The sequence below is a fragment of the Fulmarus glacialis genome, unplaced genomic scaffold (assembly GCF_000690835.1).
Source record: "Fulmarus glacialis isolate BGI_N327 unplaced genomic scaffold, ASM69083v1 scaffold5817, whole genome shotgun sequence".
NCBI lineage: Eukaryota > Metazoa > Chordata > Aves > Procellariiformes > Procellariidae > Fulmarus > Fulmarus glacialis.
The window spans coordinates 50,623-64,013 of NW_009225034.1; the positions used below are offsets into that span (position 1 = coordinate 50,623).

Consider the following 13,391-nt stretch of genomic DNA (forward strand, 5'->3'; position numbering starts at 1 on the left):
GAATGGGCGCGACTGTCTAGAGGTCTGATGGTGTAAGTGTTCATTCAACAGGCTTATTTGTTCAAAGGTCTGTGTCTCGGGCTCCCCGCAGGAGCAGTTCGTGTGATGTGGGTAGCGACAGGATATATGCAAAACCCCAGCTCTGCGTGCTCTTCTGTGCCTGATCGCTGCCGCTCTAGGCTGTATACAAATTCAGTGGTAATCACTCAGCTCCTCAAAGACAGTAGCCTGCAAGAGCTGTGAAGGCCCATACTTAATAACGTTTTATTGTGTTAACATCACCGTTTTCAAAATAATAAAAATTAATGTTTCCAATTTTGTCTCCTTATTTCCTTGTCAGCATCACCCTTCTGTGGCAAGAGGCACCTGAAAGGAAAACTTCCGCATATCAATGCACTGCCAATGGTAAGTACCTTTTTGACTGACTAAAGGCGGTGTGGTTCCTTCCTGCAGATATACTGTAAGCCATCTTGTATTGCAAATAGTATTTTTAGAATAACTACGTTTTAGTACACAAGTGGATTATTTTAATTTTTTAAGAAATGTCTAGACCATTATTCTGTTTGATAAAAATATTAAAATTGTATCTGGATTTTATCCCGGGAAAGTAGGGCAGGATGTTAATTTTGAAGCGAGAAGTGTGACTTGACAATAACACAGCTCATCCTGTTGGTAATGGGTTTTGCTTCCTCTTTCGGCCAAAAGCGTCTTCGGGGTAAGCTGTAGCAGGGCTGAGTGCTCTATTGCCCCGACTTGGGTGCTCTCTGCAGTTTGTTTCAGTACTAACGGCTTCTTCTATTTAAGGGGAAAAAAAAAAAAAAATCTACGCAGTGTCAGGCGTATTTTGCTTCAGCATATTTGACAGCATAAGACTAGTGAAGTTAAAATCTTAGGTCCTATAGAAAGGGGCTTGGTTGATGCGATCTTCTTACTCCATCTCTGGAATATTACTCAATGTTACAGGCTATTGGAAGTTCGTATTTGCAGACTGTCTTTATGGTTTACTTATGCTTTCTGATAGTTGTGCAGATGGAAGGCCGAGGTTAGGTCTGACGAGAAGGATTGGAACTTACTGCTCCCGCTTTGATCAAATAAGCAGTTTTGGTATCTTGTGTTGTCATAGTTGAGGTGTGCTACAAGAATGGTAATTGCAGCATTAGCCTTAAGAAATAAATGCATAAAGTGCCAGCCTGGGTTTTGTATTTCAAGCATCTCTACATCATTGTGCTCAGTAGAGAAGTTAAAGGGATGGTATTTCTAACCACTAGGTTTGAAAACTCAATTTGGGATCTGAGAGCTGAGCTGGGTTCCTTTGGTTTGTGTGTGGGCATGGATCTAAAGAATATGTAAATAAATTATAGCTTCACTTATACCTTTGCAACTCCACTGTCTTTGCCCTGTGAGCAAAATGTCACTCCAAGAGAGTTTGCTGGGATGTAACTGCTTTATTTTGAAAGTAGTAAGTAATTCTGTTGACTCTCGAAGACATCATGGAGTGAAATGTAATGCAGCATATATTTGGCACTAAGTAAAGCAAATATCACTTTGAAATCAGAAGATCTGCACCAAGTGTGTATGTCATTTAATAGCCTGATGTTTAGGCTCAGAGTTGGTATGTGTAAAGTTTATATTGATTTGGGATGAATTTCAGCTGGTGGGAACAGATTTGTTGAGTGAGAAGGCATCGTTTCTACCTGGTCACTTAGCCTAGTATTTTAACTTTCCAAAACTGAAACTAGCAGCGCTCTCAGCCTTTTTTATTATTGCTAAATTTTCATTGTTGTTGTTGACCTTTTTGCAACAAAAAGCTACTCTGATTTCTTTTCATTCTGTATTAGTTGAGCATGTTTTTAGGTATGATTTAAAATACAGGTCTGTATTACTGCTTCTCTTAAAAACATGACTCATTCCATATTAACCTAGTCCTTATACTTAATAAAATTTTAAAATACTGAGAGATATGTACTTGAAATGTTACTGCATTTTGTCCTAATTTTCCCCCTACAAATTATATTAGAAATTCAGAATTGCACAGTCTCAAGGGCATGCTAGTTGTTACAGTGATCATAAAACTTACTCAACTGTTACTTGCAGTGAAGTGAAATACTCTCCACTTTTTTCTTTAAGGACTGCTTTTGTGCTATAAGTTGTTATATTTTATTATTCTAGAGATTTCTAAACAATTACTCATCTCTTGATTAACTTTGAAACAGTTTGAATGTAGATTTAAGAGGCAAGCTGGACACATTCTTCATCATCCCAAAAGTAATCATAACTTAATCTGGTTTGTAGTAGAAAAGACTTTTATAGGTTTTTAATACGTTGTTTTTCTCTCTGATGTTTGTAGACAAAGTATGGGCCAGAGGTTGACCTGAAAAAAGCAGTTTGTATTCTTCTCTCAAACAGGACGTGGTTTAACTTGGCTACCCATGTTCAATACACATATTTGAATCAGAAATTAATTTCTGATTCCCTTGAGAAGTGATGCTAGCATTTTTGATCAGTTTTTCAATCATGATTGTCAGTTCCATTTCTTAGTACTAAGAAAAAAAACCACAGAAGTTACACATCCTCTTTTGTTTTTTCTTTGCTTTCTACTTTAAAGGTAATGAAAAGATGCTTATTTTTTGCATCATATATGATATGTTAACTGATAACTAAATAGGGTAAAATATCAGTTAGTCCTTAAAAACATGTTATAATTGTTGGTGATTTTTTTTTTAAATAAAATATTTATATGGTGATATAGCCTGCTAAAAGAGAGTATGGCTGTGTTCAGTTGGTGTAAGTTCTCCTTCCCATTCTTCCAGTCAACTGTAATGTTCCTCAGAGTCTCAAAGGAAAGATGCAAAGGCTTAACAAAAAAGGCCTGTTAAGTGAAGGAAACTTAGTGTATAATGCTACTTTTTCTAGGATTTTGAAGTTTCATTTAGAGGCTGATAACTGGGTACTTAGTCCATGGTTACAAGGATTAACGAATATGTTGGAGATAAAAATCAGAAGTCCTGGACCTTTGGCCTAAGCAAAAGATCATGTCAGGTTTTCTGCAAACGCTTTAGCAAATTAGTTTTTTTGTTATGTGATGGAACAGGTAGCTTACCTGAGAGAGATTTTCCATTGTACCTTGCAAGGCTTCTCTTGCAAGTTTTAGAAGCAGAACAGTTTGCCTTTCTGTCTTCTACAAGTCATTGAAACAGGCCTGCATTTGTGTGTATGTGTATGCATAAATATGTGTGGCTATATATGGGTGTGCTTGTGTGTGCATGTATCTATATACATATACATGTATATCTACATATATAAAAAGGAGTGTGCAAAAACCAGGAACTTACAGAATGCTGGGAAGTGTCAGTTTGTGATTTATCATACAACAGCTTGCTGTGATGGATTTAATTTCGCAGGAAGTAACCAGAACGGGCTATGGAAGAATTGAGCAAGAAAGGCAACACGGTGGCCTTCTGAGAGGCATCCTGAAAAATGCTATGCCTGGGTTCTTGCCTCCATCTCTTACTGCATGGTTAGTTTGACAATGATCAACACACGGATCAGTTAAAGAGGTCTTCTGCAGAAGAGAATAGAGGATGTTATAATTTATTACAAGCTGACACAGGCAAAGTCTGAGGATAGGCAGTGAGCACGAAGTTACTTAGTCTTCAGGAAGGCGGAGTTGTCAACAGCTAAGTCATAGAATCATAGTCTCTTGAGGGGAATACAGAGTAGGTGTTTTAAATCCATTCTCTTCAATGCTACTTTTAGGTGAATATATCGTTTTGTGTTTTGAAGGTGTAACACACCCATTATGTGTTACGTCAACTGTTCTTAAATATAAGATACTTGTTATAGGAGAACAACTTTGCAGGCGCTAAGTCTCTTGGGCCAGGAAATTCCATGGGTGCAACACTTCAACGCGATTATCTGGGATTTAGCCCAGAAATTGCAGAAGTGGTTGGAGGAGCTGGGGAGGATGAAGAAGTCATTCCAAAGAAAAAGGGATTGGAAGATATCTGCAAAAACTTCTGCAAGCCTGCAGCAAAACTTTTTCTTCAAACCTTCTAGTGTCGTTCTGTGAGCTTACCACTCCTTAGAAGACAGCTGAAGGAATAAATGCATATAACTATTAGCCTATGGTTCCACAACAGCTAAACCCATCTAAATGCTGATCTATCTGCCAGGTTAATCTTCTGCCAGTCCATTATGTTAAAATGGTTTCACGCAGAGGAAGATGAGCAAGGGAGAGGGCAGGAGCCTGCACTCAGAACTGGAGGAGCTGGGTTTGGCATGGAAGCCTTGCCTCTTCCGGCACCTGCCAAGGACAGCAGGAGGTCCATGCCGCTTGGGCCAGGGTTTGCACTGGAATTGCAAAATTGACTTTGTTTCAACAGGAGCTGAATATCATCTCACAACTCTAAGTATATACGAAGGAGTATCTGTGGGTGGGCAGACCTTTGAAAGATGGTAAAGCTGAAGGTTGGTTTTCATTATACTGCGAACAGGGACCCCTGCTTTCAAGAGTTTATGAAACTTGACAGTACTTAAGATGTTGGCTGCAAGAGACATGAATAATTGTTTCAAAATAAATAACCCTGCAAGAGTAAAGCCCTTATTCTTCAGATACATATGCATGTGCGTACATGTAGCTTTAAGTGTAGGAATAGTTCTTTTGAGATACAAGCAAGGAGTACTTGCATGCATAAAGCTAACCAAGCTTGAAAGCGCTTTCAATGGTAGGGCCTAAAAGTGCTCATGAAATTTATTGTTGAGGCTGTTGGTTGTACAGTTTATGGAGTACAGCCTTAAAAGGACTAAAAAAAATTATTTCTAGCAGTTTCTGAAACAGTCTAAACTAAGTGACAGCATGAAATTTTGGACTGTTCTGCTCCTTCTGAAATCAGTGGATGCTATTATCAATGAAGGAAGCTGAAGTGCAATGTATTTTGACGATAATTGGTTACGGCCAAACAATTATATTTCAGAGTGTTCATCCATAAGTTCTATTCATTGGATCAGCATGAATTAGCTGATCTAGTGGTATATGTGTTGAAGAGGAAGTGCTAATAATGTGACATAGAAGAAAAATTGTGTCGTGTGGTAGGGTGAATACTGTGATAAGAATTAAAAATTTTATGTACTATTGCATTCTGATCCATTTTTGGAAGGGTTTTTTAATTTTCTATTTCTTTACAGAAAACAAGTTAAACACACTAGTAAGATCCCTTTCTGATTCAGAGGGGAAAACACCCCTTGCCTCCTTTTTCTACCATTAGTTAAAGTTCACTACTGAATGAATCAACTGAAAGGGAAACTACTGTCCTTAAAAATTTTAAGAAGTAGCATTTGTCAGAGAACTTTCTGCTGATTCTCTAAGCATTTTACAGTTCAGAAATAAGCTTTGACTAAGAATTCTCGGCAGAATCATAAATATGTAATTATCTAAGCAGCCGGGATATTTAGCCCTTGGCAGGTGCCCAGTGCAGTGCAATCACAAGAGCAAAGGGAACTGGGCCAGTATCTCAAACCAGGGGAACGTCCTCTAAAACATGATGAAAGCCATTGCTGTTCCTTGCCTATTGCCATTCTTAGGTTTTAAATCTTAAAGGTACCTGAAAAGAGGCTGTTTCTGCTGTAATGGGTTGTCTTATGTTACAGCTTTTTTACTCTGTGGTTTTTTTCCTTGTTGTCTTCTTTCCCTTTCACCTCCCCTGCCTTGGGTTTTTCTGCCTTTACTACTTTATACTGGTTTTGGTTCAATAGTTAATAGCAGCAGTAGTGGTGCAGCTAGCATTAGATTATATCTTACTTGATCAGCATGCCATCTGCTTTAGAGGAGAGGGAGATTTTATGTTTCTGCTGTGGGTTTACTGCCATATGCCCATGGTGCAGTCGTGTAACCTGAAATGACCCTTTTCCAGCTCTATTATACGAAAGAATTAGAAATACAGTGTTAAATGTCCTTGACAGTGACTAAGTTTGTTGCATATTAAAAAAATTAAACTGGATATTAGGTGTACGTGAAGTAGGATGTTGTAGAGAAAATCTAAGGACAGGCTCTTTTGTGTCTGAGTATGAGTGTTACCTTCCGGAGAAGAAGCAGGGCTCATTTCACAGAAGACCATGTTAATGCGTCACTTGTATCAGCAGGTCTTTCCTTGTTGTCAACAGAAAGTTGATATTAGTTCAAGTCAACAAAAGTAAAAGCTGCCCTTAGTTTCAGTGGTGTTGATGCTGGGAGATAATGAATATTGCTGCAGAACAACAGGAAGTCTGTAGGCTGGGGGGGAATGATACTGAATATACCAACTTTTATTTACTTGGGAGAAACTGAGAACTGCTGGCCACCAAAGACCAGGGAACCTGCGTCTGCATGGCCATCCACATGGATGCCAGATCTAGGAGCCTGTACTTACGTGCCAAGTCTCTAGTTCACCACATGAATAGAAATAAAGATCGTAGTCACTGGCTTAGTGCACTCATATTTGTAAATGAAGGTCAAGTGTGGTGTTCTTACTGTGATTTAATGCACACATATAAAAAACTATTCAAGACAAGGGATCTGAATCCTTCCAGGGTTGATATTGAACATATGCATGTAGGATCAACATCCATGAATTTAATATCTGCACAAATATTTAATACTGACATCAAATGTGAGCAATACTTGTCCTCATTAATGATGTTCATGAAATTTTCCCCTTTAATTTAATTTCTTTTCGCTGTAGATGGACCATATTTTATTATGGTCTACATGTGTTTTAAAAATGTTTTATCATGTGTTCAGGTGCTTGACATCTGTTTCAAAAAAAAGATAAACCCAGTAGCATAAATTAAGTTCAAGTCCATCATAACAATATGAAAAGGAGAGGACTTTAATAAAGCAATAAACTGGCAAATGAGCTTTTACAAAATCAGCCTTTTCTCTCTTTTGTAAGCTTGTTTTCTCTATTAGCATAGTCACCACTTTTTGTGAAAACAGCCATGCACTTCTGGTAAAGAGAATACAGTAAGTCAAATAACGTGCATATATGATGGACTATGAAGAAGTAATTTTAAGTGTGTGCTTATTAATAAGAATCTAGAATAAAGCCAGCGTTAGTTAAAATGAATAGTGGGCAGATCAGCTGTCAGAGTGGATTCTTTTTTCATGAATAGAAGAAACAAATTTAAAACTATCAGGTACATAACACACAAATTAAGGGGAAAAATAGATGGTCAAAGGTTAAAGAGGGAATGCAAACACAAGTTTTATGGTCACAAGATCAAATGAGGCATTAGTTAATTTTCCTTTTTTTTGGTGCAGTTCACCAGGAGTTCAAGTAATTCAACTGAGTGATTGAACTGGAACAGAAAAGAGTGCCAGAAAAACTGATTACTAATAACATAAACAGAAAAAATAATCAAATGAACTTAAGACTTGATGTCAGCATTTCACATTAAAATGCATTTGAAAAGGCTTGAATTCCATCCTAGTTGCATGGAACCTGATTTACATAGAAAACAAATTTATAATAGCTATTCTTGCAACAGTTGATAAATTATTCTACTAATGAGCCGTCAAAATGGATTTAACCAAGAAGTGGCTGAGGTGCAGAAGATACTTTCTGGAGACTGACCATCTGGGAAATGGGACGTAACCTGAGGAGTAGGTAAGGATATTTGAACCCAAGGAAGCACTGTGAAGAGGCGACTGTTAATTACATACGTTGTAAATGGTGCTGCTCTCTAGGCAAGATCATTACTGCCTTTTCTCCTACAGATTTCATGCTTTTTACAATAAGCAAGTAACTAGTTTGCTTATGAGTCTGTGAATGTGAATGCAGCTTAGAACAGGTTGTTGGCATACCTTTCCATTAGCCTAATTTCCCAATTTCTTTTATATTTAACTTTTTCTAAAAAAAAAAAAACAAACCACAAAAAAACCAAAACAACAAAACAAACAAACAAACAAAAAACCAAAAAAACCACCTTTTGTGCTGAATCCTTCAATTTTGGTTATTGCTAAGATATTTTCTATGCTGCTGCATTTTACTAGGTTCCTGGTTCAAAGTCCACTGCAGTCAGACTCTTGTGTGTCCTGGTTTTTGGCTCAAGCTGAAGGCCGTGGTGAATCAGCTGTTATGGAGCGAAGTTGCTTTCATTGATCCATTCAGATTTGTTCCACTGTTCTCTTTGCTGAAGCTGACTGAAGTTTCTCAGCATATTTACCTCCTCGTAGCCTGCAGGAACAAGCAGTGCCTCTTTTTTTGTTTTTTATTCACACATGCTGTGGTTGTCTCTATGGTGGTCCATGTACTTCAATTGAATTTCCTTTTTCTCCTAATGCAAACTAAACAAACTACCGATTTTTGTCTTGCAATATGACTGTGTCATGGCAGTTGCAGGGATTACTCCGTTGAAGTTGACAATACCCCTTGGACTGCTACTGCTTCTCATTTTCATCGGACTGCTTTTCAGTCATCTGCAGTCGGATGTGGATTATAGCATATTTGGAAAAAGAATGGATGTTATGTGATGTAACGTAACAGCAATCCTCTGAAATATCTTAGTCCTAACATCCCAGTGTCTGGAGGTGACAGGAGCTCTGGCTTTGCATTGGGAGGGAACTGAGGAAGGGCTGCTACTCTGTATTTTGTGTGTGTGTGTGTATATATATATATATTTATAATCACAATAGACAAGACTTAAGCACATGGGCTTCATGGACACCTATAGTGGGATCTGTGTTGTCTTCCTTTAATAAAGTTGTTCATTTTTGGTTTTAGACAAAAGAATATGCTAGAGCTAATAATTCTAGACTGTGGTATGATGCGTGCTCCAGTAATATGTTGGAAATTATTCATTAAAATACTGATGAAATATTGTAGAAGAATTGTGAGGTGAATAAGGAGCGTGTTAAAGGGAGGTCATATCATTTTGCGCTCACAGGGGATGTGCTGTGCCTAAAGGAAGTTAGTGTCTTAATTGGTCTTGGGCTGACTTTAATGTATTCACTAATGAACTTGGCACCAAAAGTAGGAGTGTGCAATAAAATTTGCTAGTGACATAAAGTTGGGAGGTGCTGTCAGTATAGACAAGGAACAGAGTATCCTACGGGAAGAGCTGGATGGATGATCTTTACGACTTGAGTGGAAAAAGTGGACTGAAATTTTGTGGCTCATGATGCATGGTTGTGCAGTCCTGGATAGATGTGAATTTTGCCCTAACCTGGGTGCTCCTCTCTTGAAAAGGACAGAGGAACGGAAGGAGTGTATTAGCCTGTAACATCAAAGGATATCTTTTCACTAGTACCCTGCAGGTCTGAAAAATGTACTCCTAAGTTCTGTGAGGTGAAGACGTACTTAATGGTAGAAATAGGGAAGTGTTAATGCTGCTCATGTGCAAGGCAGCACTGCTAAATCCCTGTGTATAACACTGAACTACTCTGGTAGACCACGTTCAAGAAAGATGAGTGTAAAGTGGAGCAGGTGCAGAGGAGGACTGTGGAAGTGGTGAAGGAAGAGCTGAGTCCATCTCGCAGGAGGACACTGTGAGGTTGGTTGTTTTATCCCAGTAAAGTGAAGTCTGAGAGGGGATATAATTGCTTCCTTTAAATACCTGAGGGTTTGATAAAGACTTGAGTGAGTACAACTATTTTCTGTGTTAGATTGAAGACAACACTGGGACAAGAAGAAATGCATATATCTTGGCAAGGAGTATATTCAGGCTGGAAATTAGAAAACAGTTCTCATCCATCAGGGGAGTAAGATTTTGGGATAATCTTTCCATAATATAATGGGAGGCAAAATCGCCTCGCTAGTTTTGAGTTAACACAAACTGGGCTCAAGGCGGAGCCCAGTGGTCTTCCTAACAAGCGCAGTTTGTTTGTGCGATAACAGGTTTTGTCTTTGAAAGATAAGAAGGCTTAATTTTGTGTAACCTGAGAGAACATCAGCGATCTTTCAGCTGTGTTCTGTTTTGCCAAATGAGCTACAGTTTGACACATACAGAAGTAAATCATGTCCTTCTGTTAGGGACATGGGACAGAAACTGCCACCGGGGAGAAAACAACATAATGAGTACAAACATTCAGCAAATTCAGAAGCACGTAACAGGTTTTGGATTCTTTTTTTTTGTCTGATTTGGAAAACAGTTTACATTAATCTGTTATGTAAATGTCTTTAAATTTATGCTTTGAAAAGGAGTGTTACATACATAAATTCTGAAGCCTTCCAAAGAAAACTCATGGCATCTATACATAGCAAACCTATGGAACAAATATTTGTTTGGAGTTCCTAAGCTTCTGTTGTTACCTCAAGATGGATCTGGGACTTTTTGCACAATTCATGAGTGGAGAAACATCAGCAAAAGCAAAGTTTGAGCAGAGTGTTACTAGAAGTGCCAAGTTACAGCTGCGATGGGTGACATCTACGTAAAAAGATCTCAACTATGCAAGACTCATAAGTTAGGAACTCCAGTGCTTGCTTTTGAAGAAAAATCATTGCAGCTTAAGCGAAGTTAATTGTTCCACATATTTTTGTGACTTGTAACTCATCTGGTGGAAAGTCCACCGTGGTTTGTACGCACAGTGCTCTGGGTAGGGAAGGAAGCTTGGAGATCCCAGGAGGAGATCTGGGTCATAGAATAACACACTTGCTTCCTTATTCTCTTGCCCTGGCAGCATGTCATTTGTGTTTTGAACAGTGCTACCTCCCTGGGAATCTTCCATTGGAAAATGAATGTGTGTCATAGTAATTATATATTTAAAAAAAAAAAAAAAAATCTAGCCCTGCCTCACATCTCTCTGCTGGCTACACCCATGAAAATTGCCTAGAGGTCAATTAAAAGAGCCTGTTTGGGAACAGAAATAGGTGAAACGTGACTGCCCGCTGAGAGGTTTTCGTAGCCCTTCCTCAGATGGTTTATGGGAGCCGAGTATCACTTAGGACAATTTGGAAAATAACGCTGTGGCTTGTTTACACAAGCAACTTGCTGCACACTGTGTCAGGGTTGAGAAACCATAGTACGCCGCTACCACCTGCATGGGTTTAGTGTATTTGAAGAGCAATTTTGTGGCTATCTCTACTTTAAATTCACAGTGTGCTATACAGTGCCTCTGCTATCCTATGCTGAAATCTGTGATAAGAATGGTGTAATTAGGAAGCTTTGTTGAAGAATTGGGTGGGAGAAACGCTTATGTTCCTTAAGTATAGTGGATTTGTCAAAAGGTAAAGTGTTCCCTGACTTGCTGTGTATTCCTAGAAGAATTTCGTGATAGACATCTCAGGTTAAATGAAAAGAGCAACGCTGTCAAAAAGCAGGAATATGCTGAAAACGGGAGGGGGACAATTGTTTCTGTAGGAATAGGCGAATGCCAAGAAATCCTCCAAAACAGAACATTTTCAACAGGGGTTTTTGCTTCCTTTCTCCTGTACTAAGTTGCAATGAGAGAAGCAACTGTAGGATCTGTAAAGCGTGGACTTGACTGTAGGAAATGCATCTATTTATCACTTCTAACCAAGTCTAGGCGAGCTGTATGGATTTTTTAGTAACACCTAGAAAATAATTTGTTTTGGGAGTCTTAAATCTCCTAAATACTTGCTGAATGAAGAAAGAATCCTAGACAGGCAGAAGCATGTGTAACATTTTGCCTCACACTAGGATAATGGCTGCAAATTTCTAGTGCTTCAGCTGTTTAATAAGGCATTCCCTAACTCAGCCCAACAGCCAGAGCCAAGAACAGAAAAAGTGCCTGTTCCTGTGATGCTTTTTCCTTTCCTTCCTCAGCCTGTTCCCTCAACACACTTCCCTGGTTAATCTAGCTAATCTAGCTCAGTGCCCGTATTTCAGCTGCGTTCACCGGGGCTGAGCAAGGACCTATCTGTAGGAGGCTGTTTGCTGTATGGTTAGAAAATAAGAGAAATTGCATTCTCTCACTACTAGCTGTATATAGATTGTTTTTTCCAAACACAGCATAGACTTGTTATATAGCTCTTTATAGGTTTTTTTGCACATAAACCAAGGGCTAGCATTTAATCCTTGGTCAGTACTACAAATACTTCATTTCACTGACCAGAAAAGTTGTTACTGAATTTGGATAAAGATGGCAATATTCAACATTGTATTTATCCTAACTCAGAAACAATTAGCACTTTCAGGAGTGACTAGAAAAGGTATGTTATATCTCGGCACTTTCATTACCTTTGAAGACTCTTCAGTGTTTTTTGCCTCCCACAGAAGAGGAAATTTTTTTTTTTTTAATGGGCTGTGCTAGGAGGACAGAATCAGCAGCAGCAGTGATGCAGACTATCTGGAGGACCTTGGTTGGTAAGAAAGAATAGCAGATGGTCTAAGGAAAAGATATTAAAACAAACCAACAAAAGTCCTGCACAGGAGATTTTTGTTGTTGTTGTTGTTGACATTTTACTTTTATGTTGTTTATCAACCTTGTCTGGTTAGATTACAATCTCTTCAGCACAGGAATGAAGTCTTATATGTTTATGCAACGTTAGCACAGTGGGGCCCCCATCTTGAAAAAGGGTCTTTTGGATGCTGCTGTTATTCAAATGAATAGTGGTAATAATAATGTTTATAATATCTGGTTTTAATTGTTGTGAAGGTTCCTTGAGCAAAAAGAGAGGTGCCTGAAATAGAACAGAAAAATTTTAAGTTACATGACTAAAATCCCCATGATCTGTTGCATATGTTGTTTTAAATTGTGTGTGTGTTTTGTAGATCTTTTTGTACAGCTCCACTTTATCCAAGCGTGTATAACCACATCAGAGTTTTTACATGGGTTTGTATCAATGCACATTGTGATTTATACTTGGATAGTAAAGATGATGACTACCAGAGGTTTTTTGGTTTTATATAATCCTGGCCTTGCAGCCTTGTAATTCACTTGCTGTCTGTTTTGCAGTGCAGATAAGTGATATAAACTCTGCACATAGGCTCGTTTGGCTTTTTCTTCTCTAAAAGTCATCGAAGCACACCTGCGTGGGTTGCCACCCACTCCCCTGCATGCATCCCTGCTCATTTTCCTCTGAGGCACTGATTTGTAGTAGCCTTGTTTTTTTCCTCAGGTTTCAGTGTTACAAACGGAATTGAGGGGCAGGGTAAATAGGGATGAACTTGGTTACATATGGCTGTGCTGTGAAAAACGCAGCTCGTTTGTGTAGAAATTGGGTCAGGTTTTAATTGCATTGTCGGGGGTAGTTAGCGCTTCAATAGTTTGTTTCTCAATATAAAAGGGAACAAAAATGGATCTGCTATTAACTTTTTCTAGCGCTTATAAAAATATAGTATGTATATATAAATGTAAAGTATGATAGGTCTAGAAAGCCCTACAAACCTTTAACTACTTGCAAGTGCTTTTAGTTTTCTTCTTGAAAAAATGAGCTTCCCCCCCCCCCCCCCACATA

At 38.5% G+C, this 13,391-nt stretch overlaps 1 protein-coding gene across 1 annotated transcript in view; it reads left to right on the forward strand.

The window, feature by feature from the left end:
• Window positions 1-332: 332 nt before the first annotated feature.
• Window positions 333-13,391, forward strand: part of TBL1XR1 (transducin (beta)-like 1 X-linked receptor 1) — a 62,141-nt gene continuing 49,082 nt past the window's right edge. The window contains exon 1 of the mRNA XM_009582342.1: window positions 333-405. The gene's annotated coding sequence lies outside the window, so the exon portion shown is untranslated. The remainder of the gene's footprint in view (window positions 406-13,391) is intronic.